The sequence below is a fragment of the Mirounga angustirostris genome, unplaced genomic scaffold, assembly GCF_029215605.1.
Source record: "Mirounga angustirostris isolate CCGP_5_RB_7025 unplaced genomic scaffold, mMirAng1.0.hap1 SCAF_14, whole genome shotgun sequence".
NCBI classification, from domain to species: Eukaryota; Metazoa; Chordata; class Mammalia; order Carnivora; family Phocidae; genus Mirounga; species Mirounga angustirostris.
This window is the reverse complement of record NW_026991722.1, coordinates 43,953,372-43,970,181: the sequence shown is the minus strand read 5'-3', so window position 1 is coordinate 43,970,181 and position 16,810 is coordinate 43,953,372. Positions and strand designations below refer to the sequence as shown.

Sequence of the window (16,810 nt, the reverse complement as noted above, 5' to 3'; positions counted from 1 at the left end):
GACATACCTTTGATCCAAAGCAAACTGGGAGTCTCTACCTAGTTTTCTGCCAGTGGTTCAGTGAATGGACTTCTGATTTCTGTTGATTATTGAATTGCTTCTGGGGATGGATCTAAAATGCAGGCACTGACCCTTAATGTCAATCATAAAATTCTGAGTCCAAAATTCGGAGGCAATTTCATTGTTTACAGTGTATTTCTGGCAGCGTGATCACAAGCAGGCTGACTGCTTTATGGATTTGTCTCTCTCCTGAGCAAACTTAAAAGAAGGCTTAGTAAAACCTACATTGGTTTATTGAGTGCATGAAAGCTGGCTGCTATGCTTTTCTCCTACTACTAGATACTCTTTGGCTTTGTGCATCTGAAGATTTTTTTTAAACTGAGAATTTTTCTTAGTGTCACTATGTCTTAGCTAATTATTATGCGGTGGGTCACGGAGAAACCCCTGTGAAAATTTTATGATTAAAATCATTCGTATTTTTAAGTATATTTCACATTACAAAAAATGCACAATTGTGTGAGCCTAATTTATAGGAACTAATAATTCATGATAAATTGGTTATTAAAATAATGTGAAAGCTGTCCCTAGGACCACGCAATATGTAAATATGTATGTGTGTTCTTTTCCATCTGCAAACAACTACTAATTGTGACTTTGCCCACGTGGTATACGATAAGCATGCTAGAATTCTACGTTTATCACTGTGATGTTTTCATTAAGAGCACGTTCAGGCATTTCCACGAGCGCTGTGCGCAGTGCACGGCCCCGGCACCGTAAGCTAGACGTTTTGCCTCTCCATCGTTTCCTCTCTGAATACATCTGAACCATTTTTGATGTCGATTTCTGGCCTTCTCAGTTTTTGAAAAATTAATGAGGTAAATTCTCTCTCCATCAAGATTCTTAGCTAACTATGTAGCCAGCAGCCGCCCACACACCAGCTAAATGTCATTTGAAAAGAAGAAAATGGCATCTGAACAGGATCATTTTGTTCCTTCTCTGAGATGGGGTCCAAACAAATGGGAAGCGTCCAGATATGATAGCTGTCAGTGTCACGGGTGTCAACTCTGCTCCCACAGTCTTGTTTATTGGCTTTTAAAAATCACTGATACTGTGGATAATAACTCTTTAAAAAGATTTATTTATTTATTTGTGGGAGAGGGGCAGAGGGAGAGAAGCAGACTCCACGCTGAGCATGGATCCCAACTTGGGGCTCGATCCCATGACCCTGAGATCACGTCTTGAGCTGAGATCAAGAGTCAGATGCCCAACCGACTGAGCCACCCAGGCGCCCCCTGTGGATAATAATTTTGTGCTGTGTCCCACACAGATAGACTACCCAAGTGAGTGTTCTGGAAAATAAAGAAATTTCAGAAGGGTAAAATTTAGAAAATAAGACAAGTGAGGGCACTAAGTAAAAGACCAGAAGTTTAATAACTAACATGTAAATTAAAATTTATTATAGAGAAAAGCCAGAAAATTAAATTATACTAAAATTTGACTACATTATCACTAAAATGATGCATGATAAAGTTTTGCAGAAGCATGTCACCACGACGGAGTACAATCATGGGCTTTTCCTTCCATGCCATCATATGGTGTATTCTCATAGGCGCCAAAGGAAAACGTCATGTTCATGGTTGTGCAAGTTGAGGGGCTGATGTATATGCACCTGAGAGAGAAGACATATGCTGGTATTTCTTCTCCAAAATCCCTAACTCAATATTTTCCAATTGAGTTGGCGAAATCCTACCTATCACGGCCAAAGGAAGTACCTGCGAGACACAGGGGGGACGCAACAGTGAAAGGGGCTGCTAGTGCCACCCCCATAGATCTCGTGGCCCAGTGGTTTGAAGGTGGTGTGACACACCTGATGGCCAGTTCAAGCAGCGGGAAGGAATGTAACACCACTAGAGAATAAATGCAACACGTGCAGACATGAGCCTAGAGAGTTAAGGAGGGGTCATATCACAAAGAGCCTTGACAGCCAAATTATGGAGGTTAGGTTTTTCCTAGGAGCCGCTGAAGGGCCCAGAAGAGCTTTCACCCAGGAGGAGGAACAAGGAAATTGGGAGCATCCCCAATGGCAACAAGGTCTTTTGGTGGGGCAACTGCCTCAATAGTGAAACGGGACAGACTTTGGAGAAAAATGAAGAGTTCAGCTTTGTAGCCATAGTCTGAAGAGGGAATTAAGGATGCAGCCAGAGAGCAGGGAAACTTGAAGAGTCTGTCCTCGTGGACATCAAGGGAAGGTGGCGTTTGAGGGCCTCTGGTGTCTAATGCCGCAGAGAGCCAAGATGAGGAGGACTGGGCAAGACTTAGTGGGTGTTAGGCAGCAGGTTACTGGGACCAGTGGTTGATGGGGGCAGACTGCAGTGAGGGGAGAGTGAGGAGAGAGTAATCAAGTGGAGACAGTGATTACACAAAATTCTTTTAACACGTTAAAGGGGAGGAAGTAGATTAGGGGAAGAGGGAAATGGTGGTTGAAAGATCAGATATTTGACTTGTGTATTTTAGATGGGTGAGATTGAACCATGTAGAAATACAGATATAAGGAAGTGATGGAGAAAGTGATGAAGACATGGAAGAAGAGACTATATAGAAGATGGGCAAGATCACTGAAGAAGCAGATGCCTTCGGAGACAAAATATGAGTGGGATGATGAGGAGAAGAAAGATGGAGGTGGAGGAAGATGGGGGAGGAGGAGGAAGTAGGAAGAGGAGGAAGATGGAGGAGGAGGAGGAGGAGGAGGAAGATGGTGGAGGAAGAAAGAAGCTAAGAGAAGAGCCAGAGATGGGGTGGAAGTAGAGAAGTCTACTTCTGTAGCACTACTATTAGCAGGAAGCTCTGAGAGTTTCCTCTGATGCTATCTCTTTTCTGTGAAGTAGGAGGAGGGGCGATCGGCAGAGAGACATCAGGGAGATGACATGCTTGGAGGGCTGAAGAGAATAACATTTCAGAAACTGTCTCTCTGGAAAATAGGAGAGAAAAACCTCAATAGGGAAGAGAGGTGGCAGGCAACATTAAGAGCCCATCCATTTCTCCTGTACCAAACTGTCTCATGTAATTTTCTATTACAGTCTGTAGTTGCCAGAGATAAAAACAGACAGCCCGACTGATCTTGAGGAATGACACCATGAAATGTAATCTTTTGTGAACAGTGAGTTGATGAGGCTTCTTCATGACCTGAGCAAAACACTCACACAAGAATATTCCAAATTCAAAGGGGAAGAGTGAAGCGGGGGAAATCGGAGGGGTAGACGAACCATGAGAGATGGTGGACTCTGAAAAACAAACGGGGTTCTAGAGGGGAGGGGGGTGGGAGGATGGGTTAGCCTGGTGGTGGGTATTGAGGAGGGCACGTTCTGCATGGAGCACTGGGTGTTGTGCACAAACAATGAATCATGGAACACTTCATCTAAAACTAATGATGTAATGTATGGGGATTAACATAAGAATAATAAAAAAAAAGAATATTCCAAATTCATTATGTGACTCCATGAAAAGCACATTTTTCCCCCAACACTATGGGCCTAGAAAAGTTGGGGGGCCTGGTGAGTGCATATAGCTATTCTATTGGGAAGATACAGTTCTATTAATATGATAATCATTAATTAAATGATTTGGGGGTCATACATATATCCCTCTGTGACTGTTTCACGTGAATAATCACTCAAAAGTTGTTCAATTCTTCAGAAGACGCAAAATGAAATATCTAGAGCCACGAAGTTCACAAACAGATCCAGAAGGTTATGATGACACCAAAGATGGATGCATTGTGAGTCATGCATAAACTGTCAGCTGTCCTGTCTCTGGAATCTCTATCCCAGTTCTTTCCACTGACATCTTAACTGGGGTCTCCTATGTTTCAGGCACTGTGGTCCTGACTCTCAGTGGGCCTCCAGTTTGGGGAGATGAAAGCCAATGTTTACAACCTAGGCTGACTCACTCCACAAGAGATGGAGCTAAAAGCTGGAGAATAGTAAAGGGGAGACTAGTGATTAATTCTGTTTGATTAGCACATAGTTACTTTCAATCTCCTATATACAATTCAGTATAACTTTTGGTAATCTGTGACTTAGGGAAACAAGAGAGAACACTTAATGAAAACTAAATTCTATTTAGAAACAATCCCCGTTTACTCTTTAAATTTTCTACCTCTTCAACCTGTGATGAAAAGAAATGTAGAATACATTGCTTCCAAAGACATTGGTTCTGCACCGTGAAATTACTTTTGAAGTCTGGGGCTATTATAGCACTAAAGGTCTTCTCAGTGAAGGCAGATTTTTTCAGTTGGAGAACAGAAATCATATCCTTGCTCCTGGTGAGGCATCTGGTTGCTAGACTTCTCAACTGGATTTTGGAATGGCTATGTTCAAGACCCTTCAGGAAACAAATCAGTAATTCAAAAGTATTCTGAGTCCAAGAGGCACAGGAAGAAAGGGGAAGGCAGGAGGAATCTCATCTCAAGGGGAAGGCAGGAGGAAAAAACCATCTCAGAGGGAAGGCAGGAGGAAAACACCAGAAGGGAAAGGGGAAGAGCATTGCATGGAAAATACACAGTTATCAGGAAGCATGTTTTAGAGCCAGTTTTGTTATTATTGGTGATACAAATTTAAGCCTTTGAGTTGCTCCTTTATGAAAGAAGGCTGGGATTAGATGACGCTTTAGCAGCTGAGTTTATTTTTATTAGGAAAATTAGAAATTTTGGACTGGGTGGTATTACATACCAAATCAATACTAACAGGAAGGAGTTAACCTGCCTATCGCCATGAATTATTTAGTGAGTAGGTCTTTACACTCACACTCAAAGTCCACACTAATGACCTAGTAATTATTTTAATTGATTCTCAATGAACTGTTAACTACTCTGTTGGCATATCGATAAGCAAGAAGCATTGTGAGAGCAGGTTCTGTGCTCTCTGTTTGTATCTTTCCATCCATTATTCTAAATGGAAATCTGTGTTTCCAAATAAATATTTCTGTATCCATTTTACTAAAATTTATCATTTAACATTTGTGGTATTTTAAGAGGTCCCAATTTTCATTTGTGTGAGGAGAAGAGAAGATACAATATGGAATCATAGAATCTTGAAGGGGATGTTATTTTGGATAATATGCAATTTGAGCCCTTATAGAAAACTCTCCAACATGTGGACAAAGATACCATACAAGAACGTTCTTAGTAGGAATTTGTGTGATAGCAAAAAATTAGAAACAACTTTTATGCACCCCAACTGGGGAATGGATAAATCAATTACAGCATATTCACATGATGAAATATTATATGGTAGTTGGATTAACGAAAGAGGTATAATAGAGGTGCAGTATGTTAATATAAGTAAATCTTAAAAACCTAAAGTTGAAGTGAAGAAGCACGTTGCACAAGGGTATATACAGATAGACACCTTTTATAGATAAGCTAAAAATATGAATAAGGAATACATATGTGTTAAAATTATAGAGACATGCAGAGGAATGTCATGATAAACATCAACTTTAGAATGGTGCAAGGAACAAGGTGTGGAAATCAGAGAAGGAAAAAAACCCATAATCTGGAGAGATGAATTAACCTGTTCAAAACCAAGAAACAGGACAGAAGTGAGGAGTGAGAGCTCGGTGCTTGCCGCTACATACTACTACCCCCAAAATGGACAACTCCTGAAACTGGCTTTGTTTCTTAGGTTCTTCTTCAGACCCAAAATGACAGCCCCAGGGGACTTAACATGATAAAGGGCCTTAAAAAGTCCTATCTTCTGCAATTCCTCACTCAGGTTTTGGCTTTTCCTAACAACATGTCTGCCAAATGATGATCCAGCCTTTGCTAAAAAAAAAAAAACCACGGCGGAAGGAAAAATAAGCCTCTCCAAGTAACACATTCCTAACCTCAAAGAAGACATTCCAGGATATCCTGGAGAAAATCCCCGCTAAACCAAACACTGTAACTTCTGAAAAATCCGAAGTTAAGTACCAGCCTCACTTGTCTTCCAAGTTTAGTTGAGCTTGCTTCTCGGTGTGGGTTGACTCATTCAGTAAGGATTTGCTGAGCACTTACTATGTGCCAGGCACCATGCTAGACACTAGGGCATAGCAGTGAACTAGGCAGCATCTTGTGGTCCATGGTATAAAGGAGCCTCATGAAGGCTCCTTTCAGTAATCCTGCTTTGAGAAAGATGGCTACTTACGGAGGGTGGGAAAGAAGAAGATATGAGAGCCAGAGTGTGTTTGTTAGGACTGTTTGAGCTACAGGTGACAGAAACCCAATTTGAGCTTACAGGGGTTCAGAGTATGTCACCCCAAAGTATGTCCCTTTGGCATACTGACTATTTTGAATTAAACTTACTTAAGAAGCAGCTGGTGCTACAGAATTGTCAAATCACTATTTTTGTACACCTGGGACTAATATAATATCATAAGTCAGCTATACTACAATAAAAAAAAAAAAGAAGAAGAAACAGCTGGTACAGGAAGGTACCCTCCTTTTTTTCCCCTGAAATCAGGAAATATAACTCCTATGCAAAAGGTACCCTCCCTGTACCAGGAGGGTAGAAGGCATTCTTACCAGCAGAGTTAGGGAATTTAGTGCTGAGAAGACCATATAAGTAAACCTTGTGACATCTCTACCAACTTACTACCCCAAGCCCAAACCTGTGTCTTGTCAATTCTTCACATATTTATTGTTTGTCTAAAAGTTATAAAAGCTGACTCTTGATGTGGGGTACACACACACACACACACACACAGGAATATTACTCAGCCATCAAAAAGAATCAAATCTTGCCATTCCCAATGACATGGATGGAACTAGAGGGTATTATGCTAAGCAAAGTAAGTCAATCAGAGAAAGACAATTGTCATACGATCTCACTTATATGTAGAATTTAAGAAACAAAACATGAACAGGGGCACCTGGGTGGCTCAGTCTTTAAGCATCTGCCTTCGGCTCAGGTCATGATCCCAGGGTCCTGGGATGGAGCCCCACATCAGGCTCCCTGCTCCGCAGGAAGCCTGCTTCTCCCTCTCCCACTCTCCCTGCTTGTGTTCCCTCTCTTGCTGTGTCTCTCTCTGTTAAAAAATAAAAAAATAAAAAAATCTTAAAACAAAACAAAACAAAAAAAGACATGAACATAGGGGAAGGGAAGGAAAAATAAAGTAAGATGAAAATAGAGAGGAAAGCAAACCATAAGAGATGCTGAACTCTAGGAAACAAACTGAGGGTTGCTGGAGGGGAGGAGGAGTGGTGGGATGGGGCAACTGGGTGATGGACTTTAAGGAGGTCACTTGATGGAATGAGTACTGGGTATTATATGCAACTGATGAATCACTAAATTCTACCCTTGAAACTAATAATACACTATGTGTTAACTAAATTGAATTTAAATAAAGAATTTCAAAGAACAACAACCACAACAAAGAATTAACTGGAAAAAAAAAAAGCTGCCTTCTTTGGTCATTTCTTTGAGTCTCATATTTTTATGGGGCTCTAATACATATGAAATTAAATTTTTTTCTCCTGTTAATCTGTTTTATGTCGATATAATTATTAGGCCAGCCAAAGAACTGAGAAGGGAAGAAGGGAAAAAGTTTTCTGCCCCTACAAGCCACCTGAAGTACCAGGCAGCAGCAGGGTTGAATCTTGCGATAAGCTGGTTCAGGAACAAAAACACTTGCTGAGGCTCGTCCACAGCTTTGCTCTTCTCCTCCTGACTGCTTTTCTTCTCTCTCCAGCCTAGTATCGTCAGCTCTTCTGGCCTGCATGGTAGGAAACAGCCACATGTGCTTCTGAGTTTTGTACCATACAGGTTAGGCACTCGTGCCCATTCTCCTGGTATTGAAAACCAAAACCCCAAGAAAGGGCATCGTTGGCTTAACTTGCATCGGACACCCATTCCTTGGACTAGCCATTTGTTGTCACCACAATGTGTGGTGTACTATGAAAGATGGGCCTTGTATTGGCCAGGCGCCTGTCAACGTGCCAAATGAAGTGTTCCGCTGTAATATGGCAGTGTCTGCTATAACTCTGTAGACTATGTAGGCGAGGAGAAGGAGCCCCCAAAAGAAATGGGGGCAGAGGACAGCACTCTGAAGTAGGGTGAGTGCTAAGCTGAAGCAATAGCATTATTGTTTTCCTGTGCTGAAAACATATTTGGAAACAAATGTATTCGTCTTATTACTAGATTTTTAAAAATCTATGTTGACTGGATTGACCCTGTAGCAAAGCTTGGCTGCTGAATGTTGTTCAATTTCAGAAACTTAAGCAACTTTGACAAATACTACTCCTTCATTTCTAGTAGTATGGTTTCTGGGGTATGAGGCAAAAGCACCCAGGAACACAGCAGACTCAGAAGGCTGGAGCAGAAAGGCTAGGCAAAATCCCTCGGGTGAAGCAAGTTACAGGTGGCTGGGTGAATAAGAATAACCCTGAATTTGGAGGGCACTGGGGGTACACAGTGAAGTGAGGACGGAAGTCAGGACCTGGAAGTTGGGAAGAAGGATGGATATACACTGGTGACTAACATGTAAGCTCCCTGCCCTTGAGAGGCTTATACTTTACTGAGAGAAGTAGGCTATATGTAAACATAAAGCACGACTAGAGATTGGAATAAGTGCCATGAGGTCAAATTAGGAAATAATGAAAACAGATGCTGGGAGAGAAAACACCAGAGGATATCTATTTTACATAAGATGTTGAGGGAAGGTGATATTTAAACTATACCCTGAATGATAAGGAAAGCCAGCAATGAAACAGCCAAGGAAACATAGCTTAGGAAGACAGAACAGTTAACTCAAAGGCCCTGACATGGGCAAAGATCACATAAAAGAAGACAGGATACAGTGGCATCCAGAGGTGAGCAGACAGAGCAGGTGCTCATTTGATTTAAAAAAAAAAAAAATGGCTGCAGGGGCACCTGAGTGGTGCAATTGGTTAAGCATCCAGCTCTTGGTTTGGTTCATGTCGTGATCTCAGGGTCATGAGATTGAGCCCTGCGTCAGGCTCCCTGCTCCACATGGAGTCTCTGTGGGAGTCTCTCTTCCTCCCATCTCCCTCTGCCCCTCCCCACGGCCCTCTCTTTCTCTCTCTCAAATAAATAAATAGATCTTTTTAAAAAATGGTTGCCATCCTCATCAAAAGTGGAGGAAGTAAATCAATGAGTGATTTTTTTTTTAAAGGAAACAATTCTATTTTCCTGAGTATGTGATTGACTGTAAAGAGAAAGTCCTTCCATGTTATAAGTGGCTTTGCTTCAGCTCAGGTATACAAAGATCCCCTGGGAGAAAATACAATTTCAATACAGCAACATCACAATCAGGATGAACAGCTTGATTTTGGAGGAAAAGAACATACTTTCTCATCAGAGAGACTCCAGAGAAAAGAATTATGTCAATCGAGTCTAGTTGCAAAACTTCAGATGCCACAAAATATACTTAGTTTGAAAAAAAAAGCAAGATGAAATCTCCTTAGAAATACCAAAGCACGATGCCAGGTTGCTTATGAGTTTCTGAAGCAATTGTCTGAGAAAAAGCAATAAGGTGGCTTTACTTTGCCTCAAATCAGAAGCTTGTAGCTACTACGTTTCACCTTCACACACACGTATGAGGGTTAAAACAAAACCTGGGTCTAACATTAGCAGAAGAAAATATTAAAAGTAGCTATTTGTTTTTTGGCTATGTTGCCATTGATAATAGCATGTAGGATCTGAATAGAACCCCGATCTACGGGAAGTCTACATCACTGACCAAAAGAACATACTTTCAGGCTAAGTAGGTTGGGTATCAGTCCTACAAGAGCCTGGATTGGTGACAACGAGTTCTGAGAAGGTGGGTTTATAGCTATATGAGTCTTTCCTATCCTAGTTATGATAATTCATATATTAGCTATGATAATTCTTAGTTTAGATGCTAATGTTGAGCCTTAAACTAAATTCAGATACCACTACTTATTTAGTGTAAATCAGAAAGAAACTAGTAGAAATCAGGAAAAAATGTCTACTTAGAGGTATGAAAGAAAAGTCAAACAAGTTTCTGTTTAAGATAATCATGTAAAAATACTATCAATAAAAAACCCAATAAATTATTAGTCTTGGCAAAGCCATCTTGATAAAGAAAAACAAAGCTGGAGGCATCATGCTCCCTGATTTCAAACTATATTACAAAGCTAAACAGTACAGTATTTGCATAAAAACAGACACATAGCTCAATGGAACAGAATAGAGAGCCCAGAAATAAACCCACGCTTATATGGCTAATTTACGACAAAGGAGACAAGAATATACAATGGAAAAAGATAGTCTCTTCAACAAATGGTGTTGGGAAAACTGGACAGCCTCATGCAAAAGAATGAAACTGGACTACTACCTTACACCATACACAAAAATTGACTCAAAATGGATTAAAGACCTAAATATGAGACCTGAAGCTATAAAACTAGAAGGAAGTGTAGGGTAGTAAGCTCCCTGATATATGTCTTGGATGATGTTTAAAATCTAACACCAAAAGCAAAAGCAACAAAAGAAAAATAAACAAGTGGGACTGCATCAAACTGAAAACCTTCTGCACAGCAAAGGAAACCATCAACAAAATGAAAAGGCAACCTACTGAATAGGAGAAAATATTTTCAAATCAGACATCTGATAAGGGGCTAATATCCAAAATAAATAAAGAACTCAAACAATTCGGGCGCCTGGGTGGCTCAGTCGGTTAAGCTGTCTGACTTCGACTCAGGTCATGATCCCAGGGGCGTGGGATCGAGTCCCACATCGGGCTCCCTGCTCAGTGGGGAGTCTGCTTCTCCCGCTCCCTCTGCCCCTCCCTCCTGCTCGTGCCCTCTCTCTCTCTCTCAAATAAATAAATAAAATCTTTAAAAAAAGAACTCAATTCAATAGCAAAAAACCCCCAAACAATCCGATTAAAAAATTGGAAGATCTGAATAGACATTTTCCCAAAGACATAGAGATGGCCAACAGACATATGAAAAGATGTTCTACATCTTTAATCCTCAGGGAAATGCAAATCAAAACCACAGTGAGATATCACCTCGCACCTGTTAGAATGGCTGTTTCTCAAAAAGTCTAGAAATAACAAGTGTTGGCAAGGATGTGGAGGAAAGGGAGCCCTTGTTCCCTATTAGTAGGAAAATGAATTGGTACAGCCACTATGGAAAGCAGTATTAAGGTTCCTCAAAAAATTAAAAATAGAATTACTATATGATTCAGCAATTCCACTTCTGAGTATTTATCTAAAGAAAATGAAAACATTGCTTCAAAAAGACACATTTACCCCTATGTCCACTGTAGCATTACTTATAGTAGCCAAGAAATGGAAAAAACCTAAGTGTCCATTAATGAATGAATAAAGAGTATTACTCAGCAATAAAAAATAATGAAATCTTGCCATTTGCAATATGGATGGATTTTGAAGGTATTAAGCAAATGAAATAAGTCAGACAGAGAAAGGCTAATACTGTATGATCTCTCTTATATGTGGAACCAAAAAAAAAAAAAATTAAGAAAAACCCAAGCTCACAGATAACAGAGAATAAATAGACTGGTAGTTGCCAAAGGTTGGGGGAGGAGGGATAGGGAGAAAAAAGTGAACTGTTTTTGTTTTCTTTTTAGTTTAAATAGATTTATTTAAAAAAATGGTCCTGAATAAAAATGCTCAGAAGTTGTTTAGATAGATTTTTACAGTGTCGGATAAATCCAGGGAACAATTTTAGTTTGGAACAGATGAGACTAAATTTGATTCTGGAAAATCTCAAGAAAAGTAGTAACATAAGTTATTTGGTGGGATCTGTTTGATTTTTCACTAGTTGGCATATTTAAAATATGTGTACATAACTTCACTATGTAACGAGGGATTTTATTAAAGGTGTACATTTCTAACACAGGTTTCATACAAGAATAACATACATCATATTTTAAAAGAGATAAAGGGTAAGTGTTAGTGGTTCAAAGGAGAGGGACCTGGATCATTTTCTCACAAAAATGGTTAAAAAAGCTGGGGTTTCATTTGTCATGAAAATGATCTGGCCATGCTATGGAAGAAGAGTGAGCCAGTGCCAGGAACACAGCTAGGATGAGTAAGCATAATTTAGGGAGGCAAGTTCTGGCTTAACATATGGAACTTTCCAAGGAGGTGGCTATAAAGTTGAGGGCATGCCTGGAGGAGTAGTGGATTCTTTGCCCCCAGAAATATTCAAACACAGTCTATGTAGTCATTTCGCTGGATGCTGAAAAACCAAAAGAAGCATTAGGTATCCGCCCATACACCAACACTATTGAGCACCTACCACATGCGTGTTCCATGCTGTGGAATGGGGACACCAAGGTAGGTAAGACAGGCAAGGTCCCTGTTTTCACAGAACTTGTAAAACAGCACCCGATGCAGACAATAAACACGAGAACAAATACTAAAACAAGGCAGTTGCTGATTAGGAACATTTCGGTGATGGAAATGAATAAGATGGGGGTACTGACTTGATTGGCTATGGGGTGCTTGGCTGATTGGCTGCTTTGATCAAAGCAGGTGACATCTGAGCTAAGGCGGGACAGGTGAGAGTTGGGAGAAGAACATCCCGGCTTCTGAAACAGTGAGAGTTGAGAGCTCTGAGCCAGCAAAGGGTTTGGTTTGCTGAGAGACCAGGGGTGACGCCGGGAAGCACTTTGAGGGAAAAGAGGGTGAGGCTGTGGAGGCAGGCAGAGCTACACCTCACACAGCTCTGTGCGTCCCAGGGAGAAGTTTTTGTTGAAAAGAATGAGATATAACTGAAACATTTTAAACAAGAGAGTGATATAATTGACTTATATTTTTAAAAAATTAGATGGTGTACAAGATGATCTATACATTCTTTTCTAAAGTTGAGATTCTGACCCTATTAGGATAGGGTCCTCACCACGTCCTCCTGCACGTAGCAAACACTTATGTATCACACCTTTTGGTATTTGTTCTCTTTAGCACTAACCTTCTACCTGGAGGAAGAGGGCACCAAATTGCAAATTTCAACAGTCGCTGGGGAAAAGTGACCCATTCTTGTGATTTATCCTGAATTGGTCTTCACCATTAGCGCATATTTCCGGTAGATGTATCTGTTCTGCTCTGGTGCTCTGTGCCTGCTAATCCTGCCCCCCTCCCCCGCCCCCAACACACACCATACCCAGCGCTTCTACCATCAGCTCAGCAATGCCATCACTGACGACCGATTGGGCCCCTTCTTCCGGTCCCAACTCATTATTGTGCAGCATCCTGGAGGGCCCGTCTCTTCTGTCACAATGGACTGTCCTTTTGTACCAGCACCTTGGCCTGAACTCAAGGCCATTTTCTCCCTTACAGTCCATGAGACTTGAGTTGCCTTGAGAACGGGGGTTCTAGCTGGTTCCCGACTATAGCTGGGTATTCACCAGTGTGGCACCTACGATCGTTAAGTCTTTAGAAAATGCTATTGAATGAACGGATACCCTGACCTTGGAGGCACCCTGCCTAGACCAGAGATCCTTTGGACACCAACTCTCCTCTCTGCACTCAACTGGATCATCCTCCTTCCAATTCCTACACTGTGAAACACGCTGGCTCTGTGCCAGTTAGACTGTCCTGTTTTAACTGGAGTTGGTACTGAGCCCTTTTTTTGTTTTTTTAAATCATGCAAGGCCCAAGCTTAAGATTGTTTTCCTGAATTGTGGCTGTCTTAGTAATGATAACTCCAAAAAACCTAGTCCTCAGATGTTCTGCATCATTTCCAGAATAACAGTTCACATTCATTGTTCCCTACTACTTGCCAGGCATCATGCTAAGTCTCCTTTAGTCCTCCCTGCCACCCTACATGGAAAACATTGTAATCCCCATTTTACAGATGAGGAAATTGCAGCACAGAGAGGCTAAGTGACTTGCCCAGGGTCACACAGCTAAAAGTAGAGCTGAGATTTTCAAGATTCTTTTGAATATGAAACTTGCATTCTTAACAACTTAGGGGAAAAGATTTATAAAATAAAATTCATAATAATACATCCACATTAGCATAAAGAAATGCATAATTTAATTGGTGTGGTACTGCAAAATGGGTGTTATTATAGAGCTCTCTGTTGTATAACTAGATAGATTTTATTTTCTTTGTTACATATTTTTCCTCTTCACCTCCAAAAATTTTGTCTATTCATAATCTTTACTAGCATATCGGAGCATATTTAAGATTTTTTTGTAACTCTAAAGCATTTTATTTTAACAGAAGAACCCAGGAAAACTAGAAAGGCTTCTTAGAAAATAGCCCAGATCTTATTAGATTTTAAAGGTCTCAAATACAGGGTATGAAAAGAACCTAAGAGTTCTCATACACAACTGAAATGTATATGAGATCAAAAACCATTCAGAGTTTTTAAAATCTGCTCTATTTACAGAGGGTCTCAGGAACCAAAATAAACTCATCCTCCACAGTTCTTTGAGTGACAGTTCTAAAATGTCCAAAAGACAAAATTTTCATTTTTAACTTAACATCAAAGCACACATTCAGATATTTTCTGATTTAAAAAGAAACTTCCTGTAAAAATGACTGATGCTTCTGATGTTATCTAAAACACATATAAAAATACACATGTACCGGTCTACCTGGAAAACTAGAGAATTACAACCCAGGGCACTAGTCTGGGATAAGGCAGAAGTCCAGATGGAAGTCTTATCGAAAAATAATAAAAATAATAAAATGTTTCTTCAGTAAGATAGTTATCTAAAGGAATCTTGGTTCTAACATTTACACTCACTATCATGAGTAGATTGTGAAATATTATACAATTTATTTAAGACATACAGAGAATCAGAGAAAGTACTAGCAAATTACAAATACAATTTAAGTTATAGTATATTATTAGTACAAATACAATTTAAGTTATAGTATATTATTATAGTACAAGCCCATCGTAACTGGGGAAAATAATTTCCCACCTTGCAAAAATTAGGAACTCAATTAAGAATCCAACTTGCAGAAGAGGTTACACATTTATGAACTTGTGAATAGCTTAGGTTTACAAGTCAGTATCCAGACTGATATTACAACATGGACTTTGCACAGACACAACCAGAGCCTTCCTTCTACACCTAGACCTGCACACGTGAGGTTGGGGTAAGTTCCTTGCCTACCCAAGCCTCAGCTTTCTCATCTATAAACTTAGAATATCACACCATTACATTTCTCCCAGAGTTTTGTATATACGGATATATTTTCTTTTATAGATTGGAACCCTGTTGTGATACTTCCCTTGTGAACTTTGTTATGAGGCTATGGAATTAGCAAACGACCCAGTGATGAGATCTCTGATTCTTCCTCTTTTGCTGCATTCCAGTCTGTAGTCTGCAATGGGTTTTCAATCTATTTATTCACCTTTTTATCCCTCATTCAATAAACACCGAGAGCTTACTATGTGACAAGATCTCCACTGCAAGAGAAATCAGCCTCTGTATTTTATTATAGATGGTTTCATGAAATATTATGTTATGATAAATTACTATAGTAATATAGCAAACTTAGAAAATATTACAGTTCATGTAACTTATAGGAATTAAGAATAAGTTTTGACAATGTTACATATCCTCTAGAAAATAGTTATATGCAAATTCTTTTCACAGGAGTTATTATATAAATTAAATAAATCTAAGGTGTATATGAGGATAATCCAAGGAAAGGGATTTAGAAACGGAAACAACTTTAAAAATTATTGTATTTGTGACTCAGTATTGAATTATCTTTCAGAGTAGTTTTTTTTTAAGATTTTATTTATTTATTTGAGAGAGAGAGAGCAGGGGGAGGAGCAGAGGGAGAGGGACATGCAGACTCCATGCTGAGCAAGAAGCCTGATGCGGGGCTTGATCCCACGACCCTGAGCCAAAATCAAGAGTCGGAGGCTTAACTGACTGAGTCACCCAGGCACCCCTCAGAATAGGGTTTAATATCTAGAGTGATTTAAAAATAGGCCACAATTGGAAGCAATTAAGAAACTGTTCTTCTGTTTTTACTTTATTTTCCTTAAGAGTCATAAGCCATTGGCTATTTCTACTCATGGAAAACAATTGATTTTCACAACACATATATGTATATATTTCTGTGATGTTCTAAGACATTTCCTTTAATCATTATAAACATAATCCATTTTAACAGTAATTGAGTGTTTTGAATGTATGGCAACAGCAAACTAGAATGATGAAAGTACGAGTATAGAAGGAATTGGCAAACTACTGCTTGTGGACCAATCCAGCCCAATATTTGTTTTTGTAAATAAAGTTTTATTGAACACAGCCAGGTCTGTTTGTTTACATATAATCTATGGCTGTTCATGTGATACGTTGGCAGGGTTGAGTAGCTGTGTTAGAAATGGTAGGGTCTACAAAACCTAAAATATTTTCTATCTAATCTTTTACAGACAAGGTTTGTGTACTCTTGCTTCATAGAAAAGGCATTATAGAATTTCCATGCCAATTTTGAGTACTGACACAAAAATCAAAAAGGAATTAAAGGAGATATTTAGTTGTATATTTATTTCCCTTTAGATTTGTGCCCAATGCATATCAGTGGTAGGACACATGCTACACATTTGAGTAGACAAATTCTCTAACAAGCGGCCTTGCTGGGCTAATGGGCCATGCTGTTTCCCCACTGATACAATAAAAATTCCAAGTGTTGTCCCGTCCACGGAACAAATGCCCACAAGAACTGCATAATCGTCCTTTCTTTTAGGAGCTGGGGATTATAGTTTGTGTCTATTTTTTGTTGTTGTTGGAAATACTGTGACATTCTATAGTTCTGTAAACACTACAGCTTGTTTCATTGAAAATG

General features: G+C 39.7%; 1 long non-coding RNA gene across 1 annotated transcript in view; it reads right to left on the bottom strand.

The window, feature by feature from the left end:
* Positions 1–16,810, bottom strand: part of LOC135362618 (uncharacterized) — a 114,663-nt gene that overhangs the window by 56,297 nt on the left and 41,556 nt on the right. The window lies entirely within an intron of this gene.